The sequence below is a fragment of the Bubalus bubalis genome, chromosome 7 (assembly GCF_019923935.1).
Source record: "Bubalus bubalis isolate 160015118507 breed Murrah chromosome 7, NDDB_SH_1, whole genome shotgun sequence".
Lineage (NCBI taxonomy): Eukaryota > Metazoa > Chordata > Mammalia > Artiodactyla > Bovidae > Bubalus > Bubalus bubalis.
The window spans coordinates 1099249-1112640 of NC_059163.1; the positions used below are offsets into that span (position 1 = coordinate 1099249).

Below are 13392 nucleotides of genomic sequence, written 5' to 3' on the forward strand. Positions count from 1 at the left end.
GGCTGAGGCGGCTCGCGGGGTTCCCGCGCCCCCTTCCGCGGCCCGCGCCCTCGGCACCCCAGCGGCCGGCCGTTGTCCCAGACCCCCGGCCCCGGGGCCCCCGCCCGCCCGCCGGGCCGCCGCCGCCGCCCCGCCCCGCGCGGATTTGAAAAGCCCGGCCGCAGCCCCGCGGGCGCCGCAGCCAATCAGCGGCGCGCACTTTCCCGCGGCTTCTGCGAGGCGGCGGCGGCCCGGCGGCGGCGGCGGCGGGCGGGAGGCGCGGGGGCGGGGTCGGCGCCGCGCGCGGAGAGCCTCGGCCTGGCCGCGCTGCGCCCGCCGCCGCCGCCGCCGCCGCCGCCCCCTCCCCTCCCCTCCCTCGGCCCTGCCTCCCTCCCCCGCGCGGTCCCGGCCCCGGCCCCCTTCCCGGCCGCCGCCGCCGCCGGAGCCGCCGCGCCGGAGAGCCGCCGCCGCCTGAGGATGCGCCGCACAACAGGTCACTGGCGCCGCTGGCCCAACCGCCGCGGGCCTGAGGGGCGGAGGGCTGAGGGGCTGAGGGGCTGAGGGGCTGAGGGGCCGGGCGGGCGCGGCCATGTTGGGCCCGGCGGCCGGCGGCTGCACCTGTGCCGGCCCGACGCGGGCCGGCGGCCTTTGTTCGCTGCGGCGCCGAGCGGGCCGGGCCGGCCTTTGTGAGGCGCGGGTCGGGGCCGGGGCCGGGCGGCGGCGGGAGGGGCGGCCGGGGCCGCGGGGAGGCGCTTTTTTGTCCGCCAAGGCCCCGGTTGACACTCGGGCTGCCGGCCGTTGGTCAGCGCGGGCGCCGGGAGCCCCAGGCCTGGCAGGTGGCGGCGCGGGGACCCCGCCCGGGGGCTGCCGGCCTTCGGCCGCCCGCGCTCGGCCGGACGGTGGTTCCCTCACGGGGCCCCGGGGGCGCGCGCGATGGAGCGGCCGGGGCCGCCCGGCAGGCTCTGCCCCGCTCGCCAGAGGGCAGTTAAAAAAAATCTCGGCGTTGAAGACACGCGGGTCTCGAGCCCGGGCAGAGGGCACAGGAGCCGGTGCCGCCGGCGTCTGCTCCCCCGGTGTCCGCGCCGGTGCCGGGACGTGAGCGGCCACAGGCTTGACAAGTTAGTGCTGCTTAGGCAGGTGATGAGGGCTCGGGGCGCGTGTGCGCGCGTCCCAGAACCGGGGACCCCCTCGGTTCGGGGGACTTCAGAGCGAGGTTAGGGAAGTTCTTGAGGACTGACAACCCCGCGCTCTAAGGCCTTGACTTTTAAATGACTTAAACGCCGAGATACGTGTTCCCTAATCGCCCAACGACTTAAAAAGTTAACGTTGCCACTGCGCGTTGATAACACGGACCGTCATATTTATGTATTTTAAAATGAGATGGTCGAGATGGAAGATAGTTAGGAGCCATCTCATTTATGCAGCGCTTTCATTTTCCCAAATGTTTCCCATGTCCTCGTTACATGTGTAAGTGTGACCAGAGCAACATGAAAAAGCACCACTCCAACCAGTAGCTCGGAGGAAACCAGTCGTGGGAGCGCAGCCCTTTCCTGGTGTGCTCCGTGCGTGCTCCGGCGCCCCACCACCGACCGGAGTTCAAATCTAAACTGCCGCCTGGAAGTGAAGAGGACTCAGGCCTTAAGCACGATTACTTTGAGTCATTTCCTTTTCTTTTCTTCCATTTTCTCAGACGCTCCGCAGCCTTCAGTTTTGGGCCAGTGGTTGGTAAAGTGAGTACTTTCTGCACGTTTATGAGTTTCTGTAAGCTTTTTTTTTTTTTTTTTTTAAGAACTCTGATCTATATAATACAAAAATCCTCGCCTCCTAACTGCATTACTGCAGATCAGGCTGGGCTGGGATTCCAGTGGTGAACATTCCAATTTAAAAGTATCAGAAAAATAACTTTCTGAATTTCAAAAAGTGATGGGCTTGATATTCCCTGGTGGTCCAGTGGTTAAGACTCTTCGCTTCCAGTGCAGGGCCATGGGTTTGATCCCTGGTCAGGGAACTAAGATCCCACATGCTGTGTGGCACTACCAAAAAAAAAATGATGGGCAGTTTATTATTCTGTGTGCACATTTGTGATATATGTTATGTCTAAACTAACATAATTTGAAATTTATGGAGACACAACAGAACAAAACAGTGAGTTAAACAGGTTACCATATGTGACTACTAGGTTTATGGGTTTTATTCCACCGATTTAAACAGGGCTGTTAAAATAGTACCTGCTTAAATGTGAGGACTCAAATGAGGAATAAGTCGGAATTGCTAGACTTACACGTTAGGAATTAGAGATCTTGTGACTTAGGGAAGAGTGGGTCAAGCCTGCCACCTATTCAAATGACCTCTCCTCCTGCAAGTAGTCCAATTAAAAAAAAATATTTACTTTTGGGCATGCTGGGTCCTTGTTGCTGCTCAGGCCCTTCTCTGGTTGTGGAGAGTGGGGGCTACTCTCTAGTTGTGGTTCGTGGGCTTCTTCTTGAAGTGGCTCCGCTTGTGCAGCACAGGTCCGAGGGTCACTCGTGGCGCACGGGCTTAGTTGCTCTGCAGCACGTGGGATCTTCCCAGACCAGGGATGGAACCCATGTCTCCTGCTTTGGCAGGCAAATTCTGTACCACTGAGCCACCAGGGAAGCCCCTACAAGTAGTCCAGTTTTAAAAGGCTTACTCATATGGCATAATGTAAACTAACTAGTTACTTCCTTTTTTATGGCTTGACGCTTCAGTTTAAAACAGGTAAAAGTAGGTGAAGTTATATTTACTAAGAAGTGCTGGTGAGGGGATAGAAAACACTAATAAAATGTTGCTGTATGAGATTGGGGTTGTCCTTGAGCACATACAAGCATGTGCTAAGGTGAAGCTAAAGTTCCAAATTTATTTTCTCCTGCCATTTTTAATCTAGACAACCTTTCTCAGTAAACAATTCTAAGTAAACATTTAATCAGTGGGAGTTGAAGTTATTAAGCTTTTTACTTACATATTCTGGTATATGGTTTTTGGTTGGTTGATTTTTGTTTTTTGTTTGGATATAATGCTTGGCTATAGAATGTATGCAATTTTGGATAAGCCTCTTAGTCTTCTAAGCTTCACTCCTTGCCCGGCTGCAGTAATTGGGTCCTTGTTCCTCAAATATGTGGTGCCCTGTCTTGATCCAGGCCTCTGCATGGACTGGTGTTGTGTGTGGACCACTGCTTGTCTTTTCCTTAAAGTTTTTTTTATTATTTGAATTTTATTTTTATTTTTGGCTGTGCTGAGTCCTCCTTGCACTTGCACAGGCTGTCTCTAGTTGTGGCTTGCAGGGGCTACTCTCTTTGCAGAGTACGGGCTGTGCGTGCTCAGGCTTTCGTAGTTTGTCACGTAATTTCTCCGAGGCATGTGGAGTCTTCCCGGACCAGGGATCAGACCTGTATCTCCTGCACTGGCAGGTAGGTTCCTAACCACTGGGGAGCCCTGTCCTCCCATTTTGAACACAGAGGACTCAGCCCTTCAGTGGCCTTATGTTACCTTTTTCCCTGTTGGATGAGCTCTTGGAGGTAGGATTCTTACAGTCTCGGGCGATCTGGCCTCTGCTCATGCCTTCCTATGGCAGGCACTCAGTGAGTGCTGAGTAAATGGGCTTATGACTTGGGACAAACAACCCATTTTAATGCCAGCATGTGGCCTGTTTGCTTCTCTTTTTTTAAGTCCTGGTGAAGCAGAAAGGGCCCTTCTGGAAGTAACTGAATATGGAAAGTAAGGGGCTGGCTTAAGGTCTCCCTGCTTTAATCAGGGAGCCAAGACACTGTTTGCCAGGAAGGCCTGTTTCCTTTCTTTTCCTTTTGTCTTTGTAGCTAACTCAAATGTTAAATAAAAATTAACTGTGAAATATTGCAAGCATATAAGTACAACAAGTAACAGAACAGACCTGTATGTACCACCAGGATGAATCAAGCAGTGATGTTTCTACCGTACCTCTCTCCCTGTCCCTGGGCAAAGTAAAAATATAAAATATACAGAAGCAGGAGGTGACATGGAAGTTCCAGAGGATTATGTTTATACTTTGCAAACTGTCTTTATGTGATTTGTTAATTTTGTTTTTAGGAATTGTTATTTAGGGTAAGCACTTTGGGGAGAAAAAGACTCAAATGAGTTACCCCAGCGATTGGTCAGCATTTTGCACTTGTCTGTTGGTTACAGTATAGCGTTTGAAGGAGCTGATTGATTTGATGAGATTTGCTTTGCCAGTTAAAAAATTCAAGATATCTCAAATTAGTATTGTTCTTGAGTCTGTCTTCCAGAAAGCAAAGGGCCAAAGATGAATTTTTCAGAGCGCCTGAATGTCTGTAATACTTAATACTTTCAACAAGGTATACAAGGATGGAAACGGCTAAGTGGTGGTTGAGCTGAGTGCCAGCCTGGTGCCCAACAGCCCTAGTGGTGAAACTTCCCTGGTGGATGTGGAGAGAAGAATGTTTTGTCTTCTTGGAAGGAGTTGGGAGCTCAATTTTTAAGTTAACTGGGTTGTCACAGAAAGAATCAATGGTATGAAATAAGTTTGTTATGCTGTTAAGGGTATGTTTCTATCAGCAGCGTTTCACATTTTAATTGATTTTTCACTTGTGTTTGCTGTTGTGTTACGGAGGCTGACAGGTCAGGAAAAGTGTTTCTGACTCCAGCTTTCCTCCCCTCAGTCATCTCTCCGTGCTCTGCCTGTCTTTCTGAAATGCGCGTGTGGTTCTGTGAGAGCCCACTTTTCAGGGATCTCAGGGCCCTTTGGGGTTCAAGACCAATCTCTCACTGCTCTTTCTGCCTCTCACTGCACTTTTTTTTTTTTTTGGCTGTGCTGTGCAACTTGTGGGGTCTCAGTTCCCCAACCGGGAATTGAACCTGGGTCCTCCGCGGTGCAAGCTTGCAGTCCTAACCGCTGGATGGCAGTGGGAGTTCCCTCACTGCACTCCTTAGCTTGATCTCACCTGGTCTTTTCAGCCCTTTGTTGTGGCTGAGCTTTTCCTTGGGCCTCTGCTCGGTCAGTTTTACCTCCGCATTCCCCTGTGACCCTCACACACACACAGAGACTCCAGTGCCTATGTGGGCACCACTGGCTTTCCTATGCATTCCTTCTCGTTCAGCTCTCATCGTGCACCTCACTCCTAGAAAGTGGCCCCAGACCCCAGCCTGCCTTGGGAGCCCTCAGGAGTGTGTCTTGAGCTCTGGTGCTTGGCTGGCCCCCTCCCGGCCCGCCCGGCCTCTGTCTCAGCCGCGCTCGCCTCTGGCCTGTGTCAGGCACTGCAGCCACGCTTGGCCCCTGGCCCCTGCATCTGCAGTTCCTTCTACTCAGACACCTGCCTGGCTGGCTCTTTACCTGCCTTTACGTCTTTGCTTAAACTTCCCTTCTCAGGCACCACCCTTGACCCCTGATTTATGATATCCTTTTGCTGTCTGGCCCTACCCGTCTGCCTCCACTTCTTTTGCCTAGCTTGTATCCTCTGACATTCCGGGTGTTTTCCTTATTTGTCTGTGTGCCAGACTGCATCAAGAGGTCTATAACAGTGGAGATTTTTCTCCTTTTGGCTTTAACTACTGTCAGGCTCCCAGTGCCTTGAACAGTACTTGAGTGAATGTCAGTCCTTCAGTGACTGTATGAAGACTCTCAGCCCCTTGTGTGCTGGCCAGTGCGTGAGAAGTGGTGTGGATCGAGGGCAGTGGTGTGACTGTGCTTGCTGCCCTGGTGTGAGGTGGCAAAGGTGGAGGAGGCCCAGGGCAGGTGAGAGAGGCCAGAGAGGAAGCTGGTAAGCCAGTGCTTGAGGACGATGGCCTTCCCCAGACCCAGGGAGTCTCCAGGAAGGGTGGACCGATGCAGGAGAGAGGGCCGGCGTGGCCCTGATGGGCTGGGGCAGCGCATGGCGCTGAGGGTAAGGGGGGACGGCTGAGTGACCCTAACATTGACATTTCGAAAGATTTGAGAGGGCACCATTTTCATCTCACTGCAAGCTAGTAAAATGGAAAGTGGGCCTCATTTCTGATTTACCTTGGTACCTTCAAAAAGAAACTGATCTCACCTACCAGCTGAGAGGTGTCCCTGGTGCCTTCCTATTCATAGAGGAGGAAGCCCTTGGTCTTGGGCATGGTGTGAGGGCCCTGTGTTTTCCTGAGGTCTTCACTGGCGGGCCCCTTGCAGCTGCTCTGAGGTCTCATCGCCATGCTGCTGCCCCCAGGATGAGCTGCGCTCTGCCGCGTGGCTCCCTCCGTCCCCTTTCCCCGCCGGTGCTGCCAGCGCTGTATCCACGGCACTTGGGATGCTCCCAGGTTGGCTGTTCCTCTGAGCGCCAGGCCCTGTCCTGGCAGCACATGGCTTGGGCTCTCACCCTTCACGTCTCCAGGTTCTGAGTTTTTCAGGGTGAGCTCTAAGTTGTCTTCTGGGCTTCAAGCGGCGCCCAGTGTTAACTGAGAGTTAACTCGTGGAGATGTTCATACTTTTGAGTCTTCTGTTTTCCCAAAGATATATATATATATGTGTGTGTGTGTGTGTGTGTGTGTGTGTATGTGTGTGTATATGGCTGTGCTGGATCTTAGTTGTGCCGGGGGAATTTTTTTTTTTAAGTTGTGGCATATGGAATCTAGTTCCCTGACAAGGGATCAAACCCAGGCCCCCTGCATTGGGAGCTCGGAGTCTTAGCCACTAGACCACCGGGGAAGTTCCCTAAAGATTTTTATTTAATAAAAATTGAATTCCTGGGTTTTTACGATAAAAGTATGTGTTAGAAATAAGAGCTTCCTGGAAATTCCCTGGTGGTGTGGTGGTTAGGACTGCCTGGTTGCCCTGCTGAGGGCCTGGGTCCAGTCCTTCCTGGGGAACCAAGATCCCCCAGGGTGCACAGCAGAAAAAGAAAAGAAGAAATAACAGCCCCCCGTTTGCATCCCCCCAAAGATGGGAAGTCGGTGCCATCTGTGCAGAGTGGCTCCCCCTGTGTCTTAGAGCAGCAAATCTTCGTTCCCTCCTCTCACTGAATCCTCACAGCAGGAAGCTGAATCCCAGAGATGTTAAGTACTGACCCAGAGTCACAGGCTGTAAGTGCTGGACCTCCTGCAGGGCCTGACCTCTGCTTCTGTGCTCTGGGAACTCATTGTTCTGCCTCTCAGGGGACATTTGAACATCAGACCGTCTAGACAGGAATAGGAGGATGGGCCGTTATATTTCGTTAGTATGGCCATGTACTTCTGGTGGCATTCCTCCATTCATGGAGAATTAGGAAATTAGCTGTGTTCCATTGATGAGCCAGAACTCGTGTCCTTGGTCCCCTGGACTTGACAGACCTGTGAGGGGGCTGTAACGGGAGAGATGGTGGACAGAAGATTACATCTTTGAAAAATCCGTGAAACTGTCTTGCTCAATAACCGAACCTGAAAACTGATCAGGCCTTTGGTCCCATAAGCATTCACCAGGAGATCCGGGGTGGGGAAAGGAGCACAGGAGGCTGCGCTGCAGGGTCGCCGTTGGCTGAGGACGCGCGGCCCTGCAGGACTGGCGACAGGCCTCCTCCACCGGAGAAGAAGGGGAGTGTGGGCCATGCAGGCTCCTGGAGGCACCCCGGCCGGTCGCCCACCCGCAGCGGGGCTGTGTGTCTCCCGGGCAGGCCAGTTAGGTGGGGGTGAGGCGGAGCGCGACTTGTGTGTTTGTGACAGTGGGACACGGCCTCGGTTCTCATTCGGGAGCTTTCCTGCTTTCAGCTGTTACAGTGGTTTTGTTTAAGAAAGGAATTTGTGTCTTGTAGAGCCGCATACAGAATTTGTCAAAAAGTGCCCCACCGTCTGGGGCTTGCTTCCCAGTTGTGTGGCGAGGGAGCGGCTGGGCGGGCTGGCCTGGGTGCGGCGGCACACGGAGCAGGTTCGTGCATTCGTGGTCTCCATGACAGAGGGGGAAAGTCGTGAAGGAGACTTGCTGCAGACTCTGCTGCACTTGGTCCATCTGTACATCCACAGGGCGTCATGCCTGCCTGGGGGCTGAGGCGGGTACAGAGCGTGGAAGAGGGCCCGCGTCGGGTGGTGAGGGCTCTAGAAGAGGGCACGCCGGCGGAGAGCCCGTGGCAGGAGAGGGCCGAAGGTCAGAGGGGAGGGCACTGAGTGCAGAGCAGGCTGTGGAGGCTGCACGGAGCACTTTCATCTGCAGAGGAGCGTGAGGCCTTGCGGGTTCAGGCGGGCGTGTGAGGGTGGGCGATGCGCGTCTGTTTGCTTTGGAAAGCGCGTTTCTCAGGGTTGTCTGAGCTGGTGTGGGGAGGATTGGGGCGAGGCCATGGGAGGTGGCCTGTGTGTGCTGGCTGTCTGCGTTAGTCTCCCCAGCTGTCTCTCTGAGTGCGCCATAGGACTGGGCAGACTGCCCCCCTTGAAATTGGGTGTGGCTTCGTGGTTTGCTTTGGACAGTGGAAAGGGGCACATAACCTTTGACTGGAGACCTGAGAGCCGAGTGCTTGGTACGTTCCCGCGCCCCTGCTCCTGGTGGCAGCGCACAGGTACACGCTCCGAGCGAGAAGGAAGCCTCGGGGTGAGCCAGGTCGCTGCCCGGTAACCTGGTCCTCCAGACCTGGTTCCCAGACTGGCCGTGTGGGCCACCCCGGACCGTCTTAGAAGCACGGGCTGGGGCCCACCTTCTGCCTCCCGAGGCCTGAGCTCCAGGGCAGGTGGCCGCCTTTGCAGGGTGCCTGAGCCCGCCGCGCTGAGAACTGTGCCTGGAGTTCCCCGAAGGCCCAGCGCTCAGGCCTGGCGCGGCCCTGCTGAGGGGCGCGGGTTCCGCAGAGGAGTCAGCGGGAAGGGCCTGCAGTCAAGCCACGAGGCCCGTGGGTTGTGGGGAGGGTGTCAGTGACCCCTGAGTTTCTGTCTGACAAAGCCAGACAGAAGCCCATTCACTGTCCAAACAAGATCTATTCTTGTGAGATTTCATTTACTTGGGTTTCGAGGTTTAGAAACAAGGACAAGGTTAAAGAGGAATTTTTAAAACTGTCGTCGATGCCTTCACCCCCAGGTCAGTTTCTCCGGGGCGCCCACACTGTCACTGCCCTTTCTCTCTGGACTCCCGGCTTGCTGTCCCCCACCTGTCCTCCCTGTGAGTGGAGGCTCCTTGCTGGCGGCCCTCGCCCCTGCTCCCCACAGTGCCCCAAGGACAGCACCACCTGCATGCCTTTAGTGGGCACTGAGGACCCTGGGCACGTCCGTGTGGAGCAGCTTGCTCCGGGCCCGCAGGGGTCCCGTCTGTGTGACTTGGAGCCTGGGCCCTGCCCAGTGTGGGGTGCCAAGATCTCTGACTGCTCTGTGGCTGGGGTCCTGGGGCGGGAGCACTGGCCGGCTTCAGACTCTTTGCTCTTCCTCAGGTGCGAGGCGGGGGCCTGGGGGAGCAGTGCCCGCAGGGGAGCTCAGGGAGACCCCAAGGGCGCGCCCCTGAGGGTTCCCCTCTTTATTCTGCATCGGAAATTGTCCCTGATTGCGGAAGACTCCTTGGGATTAGGCCTCATGTTGACAGTTTATGGATTCTCTTCTGTTGAGTTCTGAAATCTGTATAAAAAAGTATTTATTTAAGTTCAGCTTCTTATAACTTCTTTGAAGACGTGACCGGTGTTCTGTTTGTGCAGCGCAGAGGCTGAGCCCGTGTGCATGTCTCAGGCCCCGGGTGCTCACAGCAGCCCTGTCGGCAGAGGGCCCGAGCTGCTGGTCTTCGGCCGGTGTCCGAGGCCTGGCACCCCCTCCCCTCCCCTCCCTCTGTGAGTTCCCAGCACGGGAATGAGGTAGCAGAAACAGTTGTGGATTCCAGCGTAGAGTTTGTGGAAAGCTGCTTTTCAAGGGCGTGTGGTTCCTTGACGGATTGTCAAGGTGAACAGTGAGCTCAAGCAGCAACTGGTGTTTTGATCAGGACGCCCCTGGGGGCCAGGGGCTCGGACTCGGCCCGCCCAGTGCCGGGGCTGCGGCCGCTCCTGGTCCGGAGCGGCCCCCCACACGCCGCACCCGGAGAGCCGCCTGCGGCAGCAGAGCTGCTGCAGCCAGAACATTTATCTCTTGTAATCAGAATACATTTCATGAAAAATTTGTATGAATCAGAAAAGTGGGAGGAAACTGAGATAACTGTAATCTTACCAACCACATGTTTAGGGATATATTTCCTGTTTGATTTTCATTCATCAGACTGAACCAGGTGCCCTAAAGACAGTTCCCTCTGTGAGGGTCAGAATGAGATGCAGCAGTCTAGGTGACTATTCCAAGGAGACAGCTGCTTTGCTCTTTCAACTGTTTCTTATATCTATCTATTAAAAAAAAAACTTGCCTATTTTACAGAGTTGAGAACTTTGAGTTTTGTGTGTTATGTGTTCAGTTCTATCTTCAAGAGATAAGAATTTAGTGTTCTTTCCGCCCCACTTCCCCTTCCCCGGTCTTCCGAGTCCAGTGGTGTCCGGCTGTCTGCGCCTTCCTGATGAGCTGTTCCAGAGCGCCGTGGCTGAGAGCACAGCGGTGTGTGTGTTTAGTCTCGCAGTGTGGCCTTGTGTGCCAGGGCTCACCTGTCACTGCCCACGTGCTGTCGGTCTGCGTCCCTCCCCAGGTGCCCGGTGCTGGGGGCTGTTGGCCCGGGTCCGCCATGCTCCCCGGCTTGGGCCGCCCTTGAGGCAGCTTGGGCCTCCTCACAGCATGGTGGCTGCTTCCTGCCGCAGGAAGTGAAGCTGCCGGTCCTCTTGCTTTTTGCTTGTGTCTTGGCTGCACCACGCGGCTTGTGGGATCTCAGGTCCGCTGCCTGGGCTTGAAACTGGCCCACGACAGTGGAAGCCCGGAGTCCTAACCACTCAGCCGTCAAGGAGCTTCCCTGCGGACAAGCCTTTTATTTATTTATAAAAACACTTAAAAAAAAAAGGATGTGTTTGATTTATTTGTTTTTCGACCGTGTGGCATGCAGGATCTTAGTTTCCCCAGCCAAGGATTGGACCTGTGACCCGCAGGGGAAGCCGAGGCGTAACCCCTGGGCCACCAGGGAAGCCCTGCCAGTCCTTTCGGAGGTGAGGCCAGCTCTGGCTTGACATTGATCTTGCTGTGTGCAGTTGGGAGCAGCCACAGGCCTGGGCCAGGATCAAGGATGTGGAGAAACAGACTTTATCTCTTGGTGGGGGGATGACAAAGAATTTTTGGCCATCTTTAATATGCCACAGGTTTTGTTTGACTCTTTTTTTTTTTAATTTAAAAAAATTTATTTTAATTGGAGATTAATTATTTTACAATATTGTGATTTTTTTTTTGCCATACGTTGACATGAATCAGCCATGGGTATACATGTGCCCCCCCCATAATCCCTCTCCCACCTAATATACCACAGTTTTAACAGTTTTTATTTATTTATTTTAAAAATTTTGTTTTGTGTTTTGGCTGCACTGCAAGACTTGTGGGATCTTAGTTCTCCGACCAAGGATTAAACCTGGCAGTGAAAGTGCAGATTCCTAATCGCTGGACCACCAGGGAGTTCCAACAATTTTTGGTTTGAATGGATATTTATTAATTGTTACATTGTTTAGCTGAACACTATTTTCCTAGTGAAAATTTTTTTTTTTTTTTTTGTCTATTTGCTTAGTTTTCCATGCATCTGTTACTAATGCAGGCTCAGGTTTTCCAGATGAGTTGTGTAAAAAGCCTTTTGAGATGGTCAGTTACGCGTTTTTCCCTCAGGGAGCCTGTCTGCTGGAACTGTTTGTCTTCCTGCTCCAGACGGGGCTTCCTAGACCTGTGGCACGTCTGCAGGCGCTTCGTCTTCTGCGGGAGACCACTCACCCCTTAGGTCTCATGTCTTCCAAGGTTTGCCTTCATGTTTTGGTGGTACGTCTTTTGGGGGGTTATCTCAGAAAGTGTGGGAGGCAGTGTTAAATTTTAGAGACCTTGCCTGCCAAAATGATCTGTTCTGTGCTTAAACTTGATGATAGCTTGTCTAGATACGTAATTTAGATTGAAAATAGCTTCTCTCAAAAAACTGAAGATGGGAATTCCCTGTTGGTGTAGTGGTTAGGACGCCTTCCTTTCACTGCTGAGGGCATGAGTTCAATCCCTGGTCAGGGAAATAAGATCCCACAAGCTGAGCGATGTGGCCAAAAATGAAAATAGCGGAAAAATCTGACGATAGTGCTTTGTTATTCGGGGGTTTTTCATGAGTGTTTCCTTTTTTAAGATAACTGATGCTGGCTTGTCACCTACCTTCACCCCAAACCACGTGGTCTCTTTTGTGTTCATCCTGTGGAGTGCTCAGTGGGTCTCTTCAACCTCTTGATTCTGGGCATCTTATTTCTTTCCTGATGTTTATAAATCTTGACTGCACTTGTTTATATTTCCCCCAGCTTTATTATGGTGTAATTGACAAGTAAAATCTTCAGTTTTCAGTGTGCAGTGTCTAGGGGTGTGACAGGCAGCTCTCCGTGGGGGTTGAGAGTGAGCCCTCAGAATTCTCATCATGTGTCTGTGAGGTGATGGATGTTCACTGAACTTAGCGTGGAAATCATTTCCTTGTGTACATCAGAATCATCGTACCATACACCTTCAACTTACACAGCGTGTGTGCGTGCTCAGTCGCGTCCCACTCTTTGTGACCCCTGGACTGTAGCCCACCAGGCTTCTTCATCCATGGCATTTTCTGGCCCAGAATACTGGATTAGGGTGCCATTTCCTGCTCCAGGGGATCTTCCCAAAGTCTCTTGTGTCTCCTGAATTGGCAGGTGGATTCTTTACAACTGTGCCATATGGGAAGGCCTGAAATTTATACAGTGCTGCATGACTGCATGCATCTCAATAAAACTGGAAAAGAAAAGGAATTAGGACTGAAAAAATTGTGTACAATGTAAGGATTCGATCCATCATATGCACCGTAAAGTGGTCACTCTAATCAAGTTAACACATCTGTCTCCTCCCTTAGTTCCCTTTTGTGTGTGGGGGGTGAGCATGCATCACATTTTCTCTCCCAGCAAGTTTCGAGTACGAAGCCCGCTGTTCTGATTATAGTCCCTGGACTGTGTGTCTTTAGAACTTGCTCATCTCACAAACGAACGTCTGTCCCTTTGGCAGTACCTCTCGGTCTCTCCTGCCCCTCAGCTTCTGGCAACCAACCGCCCATTCTACTCTCTGCTTCTATGAGTGTGACTTTTATTTTAGATTTCACGTATAAGTGAGAGCATGCAACAGTTTAATAGAACGTCCTCTGGGCTGATCCATGTGCAAATGGCAGAATTCGTTTTTAATGCCTGAATAATATTCCACCATATGCATAAGCCCCTCCCTTTTTTTTGGCCACTCTGTGTGACGTGCAGGATCTTAGTTCTCCCACCAGGGATTGCGCCCTGGCCACCTGCATTGGGAGCATGGAGCCTTAGCCGCTGGACCACCAGGGAAGTCCCTAAAGCCCATCTTCTTTTTCCATTTGTCTCCACG

The 13392-nt window shown here is 53.0% G+C and overlaps 1 protein-coding gene across 7 annotated transcripts in view; it reads left to right on the forward strand.

Annotated features, from left to right (window-relative positions):
• The first annotated feature begins 397 nt into the window (after positions 1–397).
• NSD2 (nuclear receptor binding SET domain protein 2) overlaps positions 398–13392 on the forward strand; it is a 77190-nt gene continuing 64195 nt past the window's right edge. For 2 of the 7 annotated variants that reach the window (XM_025290526.2, XR_003110734.2), the window contains exon 1: positions 1670–1709. The gene's annotated coding sequence lies outside the window, so the exon portion shown is untranslated. Of the gene's footprint in view, positions 473–1669; positions 1710–13392 lie in introns of those variants that run through there. The other 5 variants (XM_025290521.2, XM_044946297.1, XM_044946296.1 and 2 more) reach the window with 5 other exon arrangements.